The 16,999-nt window shown below is 31.5% G+C and overlaps 1 pseudogene; it reads right to left on the bottom strand.

Annotated features, from left to right (window-relative positions):
- Positions 1 to 568: 568 nt before the first annotated feature.
- LOC111730259 lies at positions 569 to 687 on the bottom strand (annotated as a pseudogene).
- Positions 688 to 16,999: the final 16,312 nt, after the last annotated feature.

Raw genomic sequence — 16,999 nt, 5'->3', positions numbered from 1 at the left:
CAGTGCATATATGCTGAGAACTGGTATGAGATTTTCCATAGCATTCAGTAGGCATTCCTTCATCATTATAAATCCATCGACCTACATACCACTGTTCCTCAAAGTGTAGTACCCAAACTAGCAGCATCAGCATCACCTGGGAACTTGTTTAAAATTCAGTACAGATGTATTAAATCAGAAATGTCCAGTAGGGCCCAGATAGCTGTAGGTCAACAATCCCTCCAAGTGATTCTGGTGCACGATAAAGCTTGAAAAAAAATGTACATCAACAAGCTGGTAGATGAAGTAGAATCAGTAGTCATTAATAGAAGAAATTTGTTGAAATTATATTAATCTAAAATCAATTATCTTAAATGAGTTTTTAAAATACCCTAACAAGTTATTTTGACTTCTGATTATACATCTTATTTAATTCTATAAGGGTTATTTTTTATTTTTATTTTTTATTATTTATTTACTTTTTATTCATTCATTTATTCATTTATTTATTAGATGAGGCAACTCTTGGTTGACCTCACAGATTGGCAAGGACCTTGTTAGTTAACAATCCCTTATTTTTTATTTTTTACGTCTATAGCACCTGGTCTTCCTAGGTGGTCTCTCAACCAAGTACTAACCAGGCCCAAGCCTGCTTAGCTTCGGAGATCAGATGGGATCGGGCTTGTTCAGGGTAGCATAGCCGTAGACTCAAGGGTTATTTTTTTTTAATTATAAAATATCGCAAATAGTGATGCGCTTCACTTTTTTTCAGGTTGGAATAGACAACACTACTTAAATACTATCATTTTTCTCATTTTTTATGTCGCAATTTTTTCTTTTCTGTTTTATATATAAAAACTACTCTGAAAATTCCATTAAACACTACTATACTTTAGAAAATACATTGGTAATTTACTTCCATACTTTCACATTTATATGATTGCCTTTGAATTGCTATTTTTGTAGAAATAATAACAACATATTAGTTTAGTATCTTACCTTACAGACACTTTCATACTTATCTACTAATTTGAGAATCCTGTTAAATTAGCTCCATCTTCATATGAGAGCAAACAGGAAGTTTAGAGATTTACCTAAAATTATACACCTGGTAAGTGGGACAACCTAAATTAATATTGAGAATTTTTTAATCCAAATCTAAACATTACACTTGCAAAGAAATAAAAATAATAAATAAGATACCATTTGAGTCTCAAAAATGTTATTGTCCCTGTAATCATTGTTGCAAAGAAGCAGATTATTTGAAAGGAGAGAACACCTGGGGAATTGCTTGATCTCTTCTCTCATTGAATCTCTCACAAACAAGCCACAAAACAGCTGAATGGTCTTGGCTAATTAACTTCAGTGAATTTCTACATCTGGAGGAAGGAGAGGATTCTGGGAGCAACTATATATAGAGAGAGAACTAAATTCAGCAAGTGTATTTATGTAATATGGCTAGGATATCCAGTTGGCGTTCTCTGAGGGAGACATCAGTAAATACTTGAATTGCTTTTTCATTACATTGACTGACAGGAAGATATACTTTTGGATGCAACTCAGTTTCAAGACTGACAACAAGGTAAGATCAAACTTGTCTATCTTTTTGGGGGTTAAATTGATATTAAGTAAAACACAACTATATTAGGCAGCAGAATACCAAATTACTATCAAAATTTAAGAAATATTACAGGATCTCAAAGGAGTGTCACACTTCCTGCTACATTTGGTTTTGCCCTTGGACTTCCTACTGTAACAGTCCAGTTTCTTCTTTCCCTGATGAACCATGGTGGAAACAGGTAAGGGGCACTGGACCTGAAATTTATAACATGACTTAAAACATTTTAACATTCTATCTAGAATTATTTAAAATACTTTTCTGTAGGAAATGAAAATGATTGCTGTCAACATAATTGGAATCAACATCTAAATGCACTTACCCATTCATTAACTAAATCAAGATAAAAATGCTATTTTACTTGGGAGATGGGATTATGGTTTGTTTCTGTCGATTTCCAAGTGTGACCTTGTTTCCTTCAAGTGTAATATAATCAGTCTGAGAGAACATGACTCTTCCAATATCCATGTGCGTGTGTATGTGTATTTGTGTGTAACCTTTACTACCCAGCCTCCAGCTTAGTGGTAAGTGGTTCATCTTATTTTGTAGGTTATTTTTCCCTTGGCTCCTTCATATGCAGCATTGACTTTGTATGTTTTTATTTCTGTGCCTTTTTTTTTTTAATACGTTGGCACTAATGAATCCCATAATGACACAGTTGAATCAAGTATGCTATCTGCTTGTGCCACCACTGTAATAACTGGCAAAAAAATGCATTTCTCTCCTTCATTCACCTGGATTCAGAAGGAAGAGAGAGCCAGGTACTAATTTACTACCGTCTTAGCCATTAATTATAAGAGTAGTATTTCAACTGAAGGTGAACAAACCTGGTCTCATCAACTATATGGATAGAAAAGTGAAAGACGTTATTAAAATAGCGGGTATTATTTTTTCAAGACTTTCCCCCTATTTCCCTAAATCCCTTGAAAGTCTATTTTGGATGGGGAGTTTAGATCCCTGAAATGACAATTTGTAAAGAGATTACTGAACAATGTTAAAGTGCTCTTTATAAAGTTAATAAGAATTTTGGTGCTGAACAAACTGAGAAGAAGACAGGGAAAAAGAAAAGGTCACCGAGATACAGTGAGGGGAAGCTGGAGCCCATGGAGAATATGGGCTAGTGAGAAATTCATTGTAATGTGGTCAAAGGATCTGTTAGAATCCAGAAACGTAATACTCAATGTTAATTTATTCATTCTGTTGCAATATAAACTCTTTTTGTCTCAATCTTTAATGGAGTATGCCAAGCAAATTCTTTATATGAGTGATTTGGGGAAAATCAAAGAAAAGGGCTTATATTTCAGTAATTCTCAATGTGTGCTTAAAATAGCAACATCATCAACATCATCTGGTAACTTGTTAGAAATGCAAATTTTAGGCCCCAATGCAGACCCACTAAATCAGAAAACCTGAGTAGAGTTCAGTGGTCTGTGTTTTAAAGAGTCCTCCAGGTGATTCTGATGCAAGCTAAAGTGTGAGAACTACTTGTCTTATTTCATATCTAGGTTTATGTGGAACAAACCGAAGGGAAAAGTTATAGAAGATGAGAAATCAGCTGAGTAGGAATTTTGGTGTTAAATTGATTAGGATATGCATAAACATAGTAAGAATTGTCTGGTTCTTAGGAAAGACAGCATGTCCTACTTTACGGTAGGTAGTTTAAATCTGTATAACCAACTATTATGTAAACGATGAGGCTGACACTAGTTTATACTTGAGTTATACTTTTTACATATAAAATTGTGACTATTCAATGCTAATTAATCAATTAATCTATTTTATTGTGTATACTACATTAGTAGAAAAACTTTCTATAGCACTAGATAAGAGGTATTTGACAGTATCAGTTCTTACATTGCTTACAATAACAATCTGGGAACATCTTTTGAAAAATATTTTAAGTTTCTTTCAGTGTCTTCCTGCCTTTGTGCAAACAATAATAAATATTCAATTTTAAGTCACAGTTTTGGAGATTTAGATGAAATATGTGTTTTAGAGAAGACAACTTTTAAAATGTAGTATGTGTGCCCCCTTTAATATTTTCTCATGTGTATACATCTAAAACGAAATCATTTCTGCTAACATACCCTTTCTCTGATGCTATTAGAATAAATAAATGATCAATTAATTTAGAAAAGATTAGAGATAAAAGATTCAGGATTATTCAAATATTTGATCTTAAAATATAAACATCTCACATATTATTTATCAATTGTTTTACAAAAGGTAAAGACTTTTTAAAAAATTAGTCTGTTGATTTAAGTATTTTGCATTCTTTAGCATGTAAACCACACTCAAAATGCACACTATTTTGATTTCTTCATGGTAGACCCAGGAACTTAAACCATATAGAACAACTTACATGCAGAATTATTTTACTATTTTTAAAATGGAACACTTCACAAATTTGTGTGTAATTTTGCATTGTTTCAATTTTAGTCTATGTGCTACTAAAGTGAGCATATATGGAATTATTTAAATATTTTATTTTTTTCCCTCAAACTTTACTGTTACCTCACCCTAATTAGATAGCAATTTTTAAGTTAGGTTATCTTTACTAAACTTTTCCAACACATTCAACTTTTCAACTTAGTTATCGTAGAAATAACATATTTTTCTTTTCAGCTTAAATAATATTTGATTACATTATATAATTAAAATAAGTTTCTCTAATATAAAATGGGAAAACATACACAAAAGCTCACTGGTCACATTCAAGTCAACTGGAGGCAGCAGAATTATATGGACAGGTTGGAGAGCCACATCCAAAGACCTGCTCAGGGCACTGAGGGCATATCAATGTATCTCAGCCTGAAGAGGGTTAGTTGCTCTAGTGAATCAGGAAAGGAAAGTGGATTAAAAGTGGTTCTTCTTTATTGATATTTCCATGATTTAAAATTCTGATATATTTTGAAAAGCTCTTTAAGTTAGTGAATGTTGTTATTTCATATTTTGATTACTTAGTTGAATCAGGTTTTAAATAAATGCATTTTATTACAATTACTTCTCAATTGTAAATTCCTTTGATATTATACTGAGTTTTTCCCTCTTATAGGGAGAAATGGTTGTTGGGATAGATTGACAACCATCTGAGAGATGTGTGCTCTGTATGAGATGTGCTACTGTTCAAAAAGTGCTACAAGACCTGTCACACTATCTTCTAACGAGACAGGAAGTCTTGAGTGCAGGATCAATGTTATTTGTGCTTATTTCATAAATGCCTATCCCAAAAAATAGCAGTGCAGACACTGAATAATTGCTGAATAAGCAAAAAAGAAACAAATCATGTGATATATTTTTTCTTATTTTATTACCCTTCTGATACTTTTTATCCCCACATACTAGCGTATCCTTGATGTACTATTTCTTTAAAATCCAGTCACGAAATAGTCATCTCACCTTGTTCTGCTGATCTAAAGAGAAATAGAAGCAGATGGAGACTATACCTTGGCTTATGAAATAAGAATAGAAAAATGATACTGTCTATGAACATTAATTGATAATGCATCCTACATATGCTGGGCTTTGCTTTGCGGTCCATAATCTAGGAAGCAATTTTTATTTAGAAACATATTTGTTAGAAAAACAATGGATCCTTAAGATAATTCTCAATATTTGTAGAATTTGAGAAAATTGGAATAAAACAAATGCATGTTTAAAGTATTTTTATTTGACTTTAGCTTTAAAATTCAGAAGCAATCTGTAAAAGATATCAAACATTAATTTACAAAAGATGCCAATATATCTTGCTTCTGGATCTAAGAAACACATTTTTCTTTATTTAATGGAAAATGATGAGATCCACAGAAAGATATCTGTTCAATAGAGCTGGTATTAAAGTATTCACCTTGAAATATTTAAATTTTTGCAAATATAGTCATAAATTAAAGCAATATTATCTTTTAGTTTTCATCCTCATCTTTCTAGTCTCTTCATATGTTTATGAAATTCACCAAGTGGATTTTATATATGTGGTATCCATTTCCACATCATAAATTCCCTCCATAATCTCTTGAAATCTGCTTTCTCTTCTCAAAATTCAACTCAGTTGTCTTCAATTTGAATAACATATATAACCTATTTTATAAAAGATATTTTAAGAATTGTTATATTGAAATATTTTTGAGAAATGTTGAGGATATTAGGGAATTATTATGTATATAAATGACCGCACCAATTGAAAAAATTGAGTGCATATATACTCAAATGTTCTGGAACTAGAAAGACCCTTACTAAAAGTCTTGTTAATGTGCATGTTCTCTGGAAGATAGAAGCCCAAGTCAGGAAAAATGACTCCAATTTTCTAATGGGAAAATGCAACATTGTAGTTGTTTGAATATTCTTTCTGCCTCTATATAAATATTCAACTAATTCATTCTCTATATAGCTTTCGGAGCCAGGGCTGTCTGTGTAAAGTGAACAGAGAAGTGAACATGAAAATGTGGGTCCCTTTTTTAAAAACTCAAAAAAATGTGCAGTTAAAGATACTAAAACATAAAAACTTTTCTCCTTAGAACCCTGTCATAATTTGTAAAACATAGTAGAGGTAATGCGGCACATGAATGACAAGCTAAACCTACAAATCACAACCCCGCCCTTTGGCATGTTCACCATGTCACTGGCTACTTCCTAACTTGGAATCTTTGTGAGGCTTCTCTACATTCTCCTCTTGTTGGTTAGTATCTACTTATCCTCCACTTTAAAAGTCATTTCCTCAGGGAACTAATTTTTTTAACTCATCCAAGCATTTTTTAATGTTTTATTCAGACACATTATAACATAATTATTTATATAATTATTTAATTAATGCCCTGTACCCCACTGAACTGTAATGATCACAAGGACAGTACATATTGTTTGATTCTTGGCTTTCCTCTAATGCCTCTTACACATTTTTATTTTCATTATGCCTCTGAATAATAAATGTGTGTGGAATGGATTACTGAAGAAATGAACAGAGGCCCCAGTATACTAAGTGGAGAGTGTTACTCTACATGAAGAGACTGCCCATCTGGGTGCAAATAGCCACCTCTACTATACTTGCACAACCCTACTTACCATCCTGTCAAGGCCAGTATTTGACACTGTAAAATAGTGTGGGGGGGTGGGGGAGGGAATCTGTGAATCTGAGATTGCTTGTTTTCAACTTTATGAAGTAGGAAATGAAAATACAGCTGAAGAGATTCAGATGTGCACCTGACAATTTAATGTAATTTTTCTCTTACCCTAAACAGAAATATTGATTAGTAGTTCTACTATCCCAAAAGACAACGAACACATTACTGGCTTTGGAAGGTTAGTGAAAGCACTGAGAAGAGTAATGTCATGACAGTGCTATTGGTTACTATAGAGGTAAAGGATTGTCATTGGTGAATTCTGTAACCATTGCCTAGGAAAAGACACAGTGGGAGTTTGCAGTTGGCCTTATCAGCAAAAGCCTAATAATATCCTCAGCTTCAGATAAGGATGCAAGGAAATCAAGCAGCCAGGAGAAATGTCACAGATATAAAATTAAATTTGTGAGTTTATGAAAAACAACTAGGATTTCTGGAATAAAAAATGGGGGTACAGAATTCTCCTTTGCTCATAAAAATAAGTAGAAGAAAAAATTGGATTTCTTGGTCGATACCAGCCTTTTAAAAGTTAAGTAACCAGTTGAGGTTGAGTCTATTATAAAGAATGCACAACATAACTTTGTAACATTATCACTACAGTTTGTCACAAATGCTTGTAATAAATGTTAAATATTTGAGATCCTATAATTTTTTCTAAAAAAAAATCAGTTTAAACTATTATACTTTTTATTGGTACTGTTATCACATTTATTGCCACATTTTTTTAGAGAAACATTTCTCAAGCAGATTTTGAAATGGTTTAAATATAGAGCGTCTAAGAATAAAAAAAGTTTAAATTTCTCTCTTGCCTGCTACTCACAACTAAACTAGAAAACAAAATGCCTTATTTTTTATCCTACCCTTCTATGATTAAAATGAAAAGGGTAGCTGTACGAAAGAGATTCTTTTTTCTGACATTTCTTTTTGATATCTTTCCATTTCTACCTCTGTTCTTCCCTTAGGTATTTTAGAGTATTTTCTATAAGAGTATGCATTGCTTTAGGGTGTTTCCTTAAATGCAGTACAGCTCTGGGACTGAAATAAAGGAATCTCTTTTTTGTAAGTCTACACCTTCTTATCAAGTGGTGAGAACAACAAGCAGAATTACTTCCCGAGGCCAGTTAATCAAGAAGAAACTGGGCAGCCTGTAGCTCTCATTTTAGCTGACAGCACAGACTAATGGTTTAAGCAGTTAAGACCTTCTGATTCCTAGACTTTTTTTCTATTTTCTTAGTTCCTTTATTGTCTACTGTATATATACTATACTTAGATATACAGATTTGATTTTCTGTGTAGATAACTATTCTAACTTTATCATTTAATTCTGAATATGCTTTGCAATTTCATGATATGACATTTGGCGCTAGATCCTACTTTAATTTTTCAATATTGCTATATTTCTAATTTATTTTCTAGTGTCAATCTTATATCAAAGAGGTCCAGAGATGGTTTTCAGATTTGGTCCATCTGACTTGATCTTTGTACTTAAGTTTTTGCTGCCAAAGCCTATGACTTGTCCCACTAGAGAAAGAATTCATGTTAAATCTAGTCTCCATAAAAGCTAATTAAAACTTGATGAAGATAATGTTGCTATATATTGCCATGTCTTAATCTCTAAATCATAAGATTAAAAGGGACTTAAGATTTAGGTGACCGTATGGTCTTTTTTGCCTAAAGTATGTCCAGTTTTATAATTATTGCCCATAATTACATTAGTATGCTCCCACTGACTCTTTCACTTTTCCCAATTTGAATGATAAATTATTTGGTCATTATAGTTGATGTTATCTCTTCCCTTTTCCCACGTATCGGGAATCTCTTTTGTGGGATTAACAGGTAGTTAATTCTTGCTTGAAAAAATCTAGGGACAGAAGCCATTACTTAAAAGAGTGGCTTTCCTTTCTTACATAGCTCGTGTGTGTGTGTGTGTGTGTGTGTGTGTGTGTGTGTGTGTGTGTGTGTGTGTGTATTTCTTATACTGAGCTTACATTAAGCTAATTTACGTTCGTTTTTAAAATAAAATAAGTAGTTGAAAGAGTGAACAGGGACTTCTGGTTTCTGGTTCTTCATGTAAGTAGATTGAAAGTCACCACTCTGTCCTAACAAGTGAAAAGCTAAACAGACTAAAATATCATCAGCTCTTAGATTCGCAAGAGAAATGAAATCCATTACAGGGGGGAGAGAGAGAAAGAGGTAGAGAAAGGGAAAACATACTTTTGAAACTTTATAGTTGGTAAGGCAAAAAAATATTTTGATTCCGATTGTCCTCATTAGAAAAAGTGTTAGTGAATGACAGTGTTTTAAGTTGTCCTTTAAAATTCCACCTATAGTATTTTGAAAAGAATTTTATCATTACTCTATTTTGACAGATGCGTGTAGTCAAAATTTCTACTGATTACTCTAGTGTGAATGAATTATTTAAAGTAGCCAAATTTTGTTTAGACATGGATAGAATTATAGAAAACATACAATTTTATTTCTGAAAGCTTACATAGGATTGAAAGTCTCAGGCAGGGCTATATAAATCTTAATAGGAAACATGACCCCTTTCACAATAAAGACTGTTCATCAAAAATGTACATAAATAAAAACAAGATTTAAAGCATTTTTAATAAATCATTTAGTGTGCTCATGTACTCTCTACCACAGAGAATGAAAGAAGCATCCATTTTTACATGAACTTTTCAGAAATACTGCTCACACAAGTTATAACATTGGTTAACAGCCTTTTCAAATTAAGGTAAAAGAGGGCTCATAAATATTCATTTTCTACTTTTCCACCAGCACCAAGATGTAAATACAGCTAATTGTGGCCTCCTAAATTATTAATCAGTTTTGTAGCAACATGTTATTTGTGCCCAGATGTATGCAAATGTTCAGGTTTCTCTTTCTCCAGATGGTGTTCATTAAGTTAAAGTAATCACAGAGGCTCTGCCATGATGTTTCCCTGTACCCAAGAAAGGCAACACAAAATGAAACTAGCACCCAATAGCCCTAAACTACTCAATGTCCTTGATGCACTAGAAAGTTTAAGAAAATTTCAAAACCCAGAGAGATAGCTGAAATTTCAAAAGATAGGTGGTGAAATAAAATAACCATACTGTAATAGTACTTGTGCAATAAAATTTGATTTCTTCTGAATTTTCAGATAAAAATCATACTAGTTGTGATAAGCAGTCATACCTGGGTATCTTGGGTATAAAATTGCACGTGTGTGTGGTTTTTTAATCTTTTAGTTTGTTTGAATTTTCTTTGGAATCAAAGTATTTTAAAATTTTATTACCATTTATATTTGGGAGAGAAAGAAATTCTGTCATATATTTTAGATGAAATGTAAAACAAAGATATGGAAGACCTGCAAAAAAATAACTCAAGTTTTGCTAATCACCAAATATTTACTTCAGTCTACAGGAAAATTTCCCATGGAGATAATTGTTTTATTTTCATGATATCCATCTCTTTTCTCCCTTTTCAAACTTAAGCGAAGCCAAAATATTTGAAAATTTTGTTAAGGACAAAAATAGCATATTTGAAGAGTATATGTGTATGTATGTGTTCAATGTGTATTTTATGATACTAATGCTTAGAAAAATTTTTGAATCTCTGAATTCTATTTAATCTTTTGTGCACTTTGTCTAAACTATGTAGTTTTAACTATTTTTCTTGTGAGGAAAAAAGTCACACCTCTCTTATAATGCTTTTATAAGCTCCATAAAGATAGTAATTATTACTGACATTCTTTTAACCTTTCAATAACAATAAAGATAATATTTACTTATTGACAATTAATTTGAATTTCATATCTTAACCCCTATAATACCCACCACAAAAAATGTCCTGTTATTTTTCTTTCAAATTTTTCTTTCTTGTGGCAAAAACTTGATTTCAGAGAAGTTAAATAATTTGATGAAGTTAAAAGACTAACAAAAGGCAAAGATAAATTTAAACCAAAGATTTTTGCCAATAGAACCAATACTCTTATATTCTTATCAATGTGCTAAGTCAACTCACCTCCTTGATTCTGAATATATATACTTGATATATAAACAAATTTGAATTTATTTGAACTGTAGGGTATTTCTATAAGCAAGTTCTATTTTTCTTTGTCACAAATGAGGAAATTAATGCACACCAATGGCTTAAAAATATTCCTTAAGGAAGTCAATGACCCACCATTGGGTTAAGATTTATGGCTATGTTTGCCTTTTACTTAATCAACAATATTTATTTAATATATATAAAAAGATCTTTAAAATTTTTTTCAGTTTGGGTTGTGAATCTCTGTGATATAATAATATACTTGCTACTGATTTTTAAACATTTATTTAAATATCCATTTTTATATACCCAGTCTGTGACAGGTGACCAAAATGAAATTAATTTGGAAGCATGAGTTAGCTGAATCAAAAGTAAAATTTCAATGCCTAAAGCCTTTGATCTTTGCCTTTTATAATAGAGTGTCATTAATAAGTAATTTAAAGAATAATAATAATAAAAGTTAATACTTCTATAGGCTTTCTCTTTGCCAAGCACTGTTCTAAAAGCTTTATATGTAATTGCATTTAATTTTCACAGTAACACTTTGTGTTGTATTTTATTATTATCCTTCCCACTTTATAGATGAATGCAGAAATAAGAATGTTTTTAGGCTTAGAAATCAGTCCAATAAGCTATTTGAATGTTTAGGGCCTAGAAGCTCTTACAACTGCATTACCTTTAATAGCCCTCCCAGATACTTTCATCTGGTGATAATAGGATGGAAATAGCTACTGTTAAAATTTTATTATAAAGTATAGAATTTTAAGGAACATGTCATAGCACATTAAGTTTATCAAATTGGCAGTGTTCCACCTTCTCTCCTGTAATCTGCAGGAGTTTCTGGCACAGGTTTCTGGCTTATTTAGAGAATTACTGAATTCAAATATTTGCTTGATGAATTTGCCCAAAGAAATATTTGCTATGTAAGTGATGAAAATGAAATCGTTCACACATCTGGGAAAGATGCACTGCATGTAAATTTCACATGCTTTGTAAATTGCTATTTCTAATTGATGCTAGATGACTTTTGAACACTTAGTTAAGTAAACTAAGTGATCCATAAACTGTTACACTTAGCAACAGGATCTACCCACACAACTGTCTTAGTTTTCTATCCATCTCATCAGCAGGCACATGCAAAATCATCTGTTAGATGTTTGGTTTCCAGCAACTGAGGATGTCTTTTCTATTTTCTTTGGCTTGAAAAATTTACATGTTTCTTGGAGAGGGAAAGTAAATGAGATCTCTTTAAACTATTTCCTAGGTTTTCTAAAACCTTGTGTTTATTCCTCAGTCTTAGCCACTTGTAGCTCAATCTCTTCCTTTAGATTGTGAATATAAGAAGAGAGGGCAGAAACTCTTATTCGTCTTTGTATTTCAGCACTTATTATAGTAACTGACACATAATTGACTCCCAGTATTGGATAGTAACACTAATGGATAGTAAATGACTCAGAAATGTAAAAGATATGTGAGTATAGCTAGTTAATGCAAGCTGAACTAAATATTCAATTTCAACTATTAAATTATATGGGTCTTTCTGTGAGCACATTATAAATTGACACAAATGAGTTTATATTTTTTCTAGCTGTTAAATCTGTTCTGATTATACTATTTTTCTGCATTTTCACTTTTCCAGGCTCCCATGGTGTACTTAGATTATATTTTCTCAGAGTCCAGATATCAAAGTACAGCAGTTTCAGCCCTTGTCATGAAAGAATCTCTAGTTCATTTGAATTGCCTTCTCTTAGTCATTGCAAATCTTTGTTTATTGAATATCTTATTAAAAGTTTCCTCTGGTTTCATTTGTGGAGTGGTTAGATATCTGTGCTCAAGTTTAAAATTTTCCATGACAATTTACTTCCCCAAACAATAAGTCTCAGGTTCCGTATCTTCTGTAGAGTTCCACTGTAGTCTCATGGCCAAGAGGTAGTGACTTCACTGCTCACATTCTTCAGGTGTGAACTGGTTAAGCCATATGGTTGCATTGTCCTGCTCCCTTCCACTGGCTGTAATAGATGATGGTTACACTTGCTCTCCCATTGTGCTGAACATCTTTCTAGTGTTCACTTCTCTCTGAGTCCTATTTTTAGTCTTTTTTGATGACTAACTCACTACACTGTATTCTCTCCAAGTACATTATCCTTATGATTTGTTTGCAATTGCAAGTGGGAAGACTACTACCAGAAAAATAAATGTCTTAGAAAATATTGTTTTATTTCTAATACTCGTTACTTTTGCTATCATATCTCATAATTCCATCATTGTTACATCTGGCCCTAGCAGTGCAATGGATTTGTGTCCCCCTTTCCCACAAAATTCATGTTAAAGTCTTAACCCTTAGTACCTTAGAACATGACCTTATTTGCAAACAGAGTCATTGCAGATGTAATTAGTTAAGATGGAGTGATACAGGAATAGGATGAGTCCTTAATCCAATACAACTGGTACCCTTATAAAAAGGGGGAAATTTGGACCGAGACACAGACACAGGGAAAATACCATGTGAAGATGAAGTAGAGATCGGGGTGATAGAGCAGAAGCCAGGAAATGCAAAGATTGGGAGCAAACCACCAGAAGCTAGGAGAGAGGCATATAATTTTAAAGAAAAAAAATATATAATTTCTGACCTTAAAAATTTCAAATTCTACTGCATAATAGGTGCTCAATAAATATTTTTTCACTTTGTAGAAATTTAGACTTTATTTCATGCCTGTATATTTATTGCTTTGTCTTAAACTGTGTATAACTCTGATATTAATTTTATGTATTACATCTCCACATTTTATATGCCTTTTTCTTTGAATATAACTCAATTACATTTTAATTTTACATAAAACATTATTGCATACAGAATGTACAAAATTATAAAATTCCTGCCACATTATTTTTGAAATTTTGTTTAGAGCATTTTAGTCAATCTGTTTATATTTCCTTCTCTCTCTATAATTGATTTTACATTCAAAATTAAGCATGGATCATATTACAAAATGAGATCATATATTCCAGAACCTGTTGTATTGCTTGATTTCTGTTTTTATTGCCTTATCATTTTTCTGTGTATACCAGATCGTATTCTCACTAGGGATTACTCAATGATGGTTAATCAGAGAAGTTGGTGTAAAGGGTCATCTTATTAAGACAGAAATGAGTGTTGTATGCTAAATTAGTAACAAAATCTTTGTTTACTCATATGTATTTGCATTAACAATTATGTTAAATTTTATTTTCTCTACATTGATAATACATAACATAATGCTAGTAGTCTGTGATATTACATATTTGACAAAGTGAAAATATCACATTTAAAAATGTGATTTGCTATAGTTGAAGTTAATTAGATTGAAATCTAATTTAGGCATCTCATTTATGAAGTTATTAGAGACTTACTTTACTTAATATGTGGTGGCTAATTATTGTGGTTGGTGATAAGTAAAGGATAAGAAAGGCATATATTATTTCTCTAGAAATCGTAAAGTGGAAAATAGGTAGTCATATTTCCAGTTTCCATACAAAAATCAGAGTCCAAAACATTCATTGTTAGGAGTTGTCTGGTGAGCAATTTTTAAACTGTGTTCCAAAGAACTTAGATTCTAGAATGTCCTATTTAGGAATCAAAAGAGAAAGGTCAGACAGAGCTTAAGAGAACTACAGCTCCAGAGCACCGTTAATAGGAGCCGCTCAGTTTTTACCTGTTTTCTTTGTCTCTTTGCTCTGTACTAAGATTTCATTTGAAAGATGATATCTGATGCTAAAACACTCAAACCAAAGATCTGGTTATTTAAAGTGCATGATACCATAAAGGATAAGTTTAAAAATAATACATGAAAGCATACTTTACCTGAATTTTTGTATTAATTTATGAAGTTTTAGAGATAAATCAAATCATGGGATTATTAATACCAAATGCAAATGCCTACCAGAGGAGAAAATAGAAGACCCAAAATTTTAGCTGTCATGTTCAGGGCCACAGACTTAATGATGACCTAAGGATTAGGACCCACATTTTCTGATCACGTTCTTTCCCAAATGAAATAATGTTTTCCATCTATGGGAACCATAATTTCCTAAATAATGAACTGATCTTTGGTCAGTACCAGCTTTATTACTTTTCATGTTTATTTTACAAAAAAAAAAAAAAGAAAAGGACTTTTTATAAGCAAAATATTTGTGACTGAATTTCTATATTTTGACTTCATAAAAGAAAATATTGTTTGGTATGGCTTTCTGTGATACACCTTCAGTAAAAATAAGTACTCTAGTCCTATATCAAATATATTACATTTGTATATGTTCTCAGTCATCGATGTCTTTATAAATGGTCAGTTCCCTCCTGCTAGGAAGTGATTTATTATTTTGAATCAGATACTTATTTAAATTTCTAAATTAATCTATCATTTTTATTTGGCAGAGCTAAAAACTTACTTTACACAGCAATTCCAGAAAAAAATTTTGATGTTCTTTAGTTGCCAAATTTCTTAACAAAATATACTTAAAACCAAATACTTGAAGTCACTTGAAGTCAAAAGTAGATATTATGAAATGATTCAGAGTTTAACGCAATAAATATTTCAGCATTTATGTCTGGGAAAAGGGATGAAATGAGTGGTTATGTGGCAATCACAGTAAATTAAAAGGAAAACTTGGGGAATTAGAAAAAAAATATTAAGTATATAGAAATTATATAAAAAGTCAGATGATTTTTAAAGAATTTCTTGTCTGAGCCTATATCCCACTTAATATTTAAATAATCTAAGCCAAATATAACAATGGGCTATTGAACACAGCCATCAACATTTTTGGGTTTGGTTTCCTGAGTATAACATACAACTTTTTAACCATCTGGCATTTCAGTTGGGATCATAGCCTTTGCTTGAAGAGCAGAAATAATGCAAGCTAAAATTATAGTTAATATAGGGTAAACTGTAGTAACATCTGTGCACATGACAACTTGTATTTAGTTGCATCAAAACTTCTTTGGAATTCTAATGACCATTTTTAAATTTTACTAGTTTGTAGACTAAAATAACATTTATTTTTCAAGCAAATTGGTTTTCTCATTTATAGTCTCCAATTTCAATAAAGTATATGAGCAATCAACTACAGATTGATTTTGAAAATTTTCTTTGAATATTGCCAATTCTTTTTCATCTTGAATCTGAGTTGTTTTTTTGTTTTTTTTTTAAATAATTGGCTATTTGCACTCACCCTATTACCAAATACTCTGAGTATTTTTACATCTAACTGGCACAAACATCTCTTACCTCCTCCGTACTTCTAAATTTACCTATTATACTATTTTATGTCACTTTTTTATTCATGTAGCAAGCGTTTCAAGTACACAAATCATAAATACATACTTTGATAAAATTTCACAAAGAGAATATACTAGTGCAATTATTACTCATATTAATAAGTAGAACTTGAGCTGCTTATACTCTATCATGGTTTAACACTATCCAGACTTTATTATTATTTGGTTTGTTTTAGAGCCTTATATAAATGGAATTGTAAAATAGGCAACATTTTTAATCTGGCTACTTCCACTCAATATTATATTTGTGAAATTTATTCATGTTATTGTATGTAGTGATAATTTTGTATAATCTATGGTATGAATGTAAAACAATTTATCTTCTTTCCAATGTGCATTTTGATAGCTTCAAGACTGGACTATTGCAAAAGAGATGGATAAAATCATCACTTGTGTTTGGTTGATATATACTTTCTGTTAATTATATACCTAGGAGTGGAATTTTTCATAGGTTCTACATTTGTTCAGCAAATTGATTTTTCAAATTGTTTGACAGAGTATTAACTTGTTTTAAAATATGGTTGCATTGATTTATTCTATCATTAGAAAGTTCCACATCTGCACTAACACTTGATATCAGTCTTTCTAGTGAATGTGTTGTGATATCACTTTGAAAATAATCTCATTACAGAGATAATTCTCTTAAGTGCTGTGCTACATTAATTTTCTCATGTTCAATTTGTATCAGATCTTATATTTTTACTGCTTTCACTTTCACTTCTAATCCACATAAGCAATGAAACCTGATTAAAACAATAAGAAGGAAGTTGGCTTGTATGCTATCTGATACATACATACATACATACATATATATATATAGATAGATAGATAGATTGATTGATTCTTGCTATGATTTAAAAAAAAAAAAGCCTCAAAATTTTGGATGCCATTTATATTTACAAGATTTCCACAGACCGCTACCTAACCACCCTATGT

Source organism: Pteropus vampyrus, unplaced genomic scaffold, assembly GCF_000151845.1.
Source record: "Pteropus vampyrus isolate Shadow unplaced genomic scaffold, Pvam_2.0 Scaffold9, whole genome shotgun sequence".
Taxonomy (NCBI): domain Eukaryota; kingdom Metazoa; phylum Chordata; class Mammalia; order Chiroptera; family Pteropodidae; genus Pteropus; species Pteropus vampyrus.
Note: the sequence above shows the minus strand (reverse complement) of the source record. Positions and strands in the feature narration are given on the sequence as shown.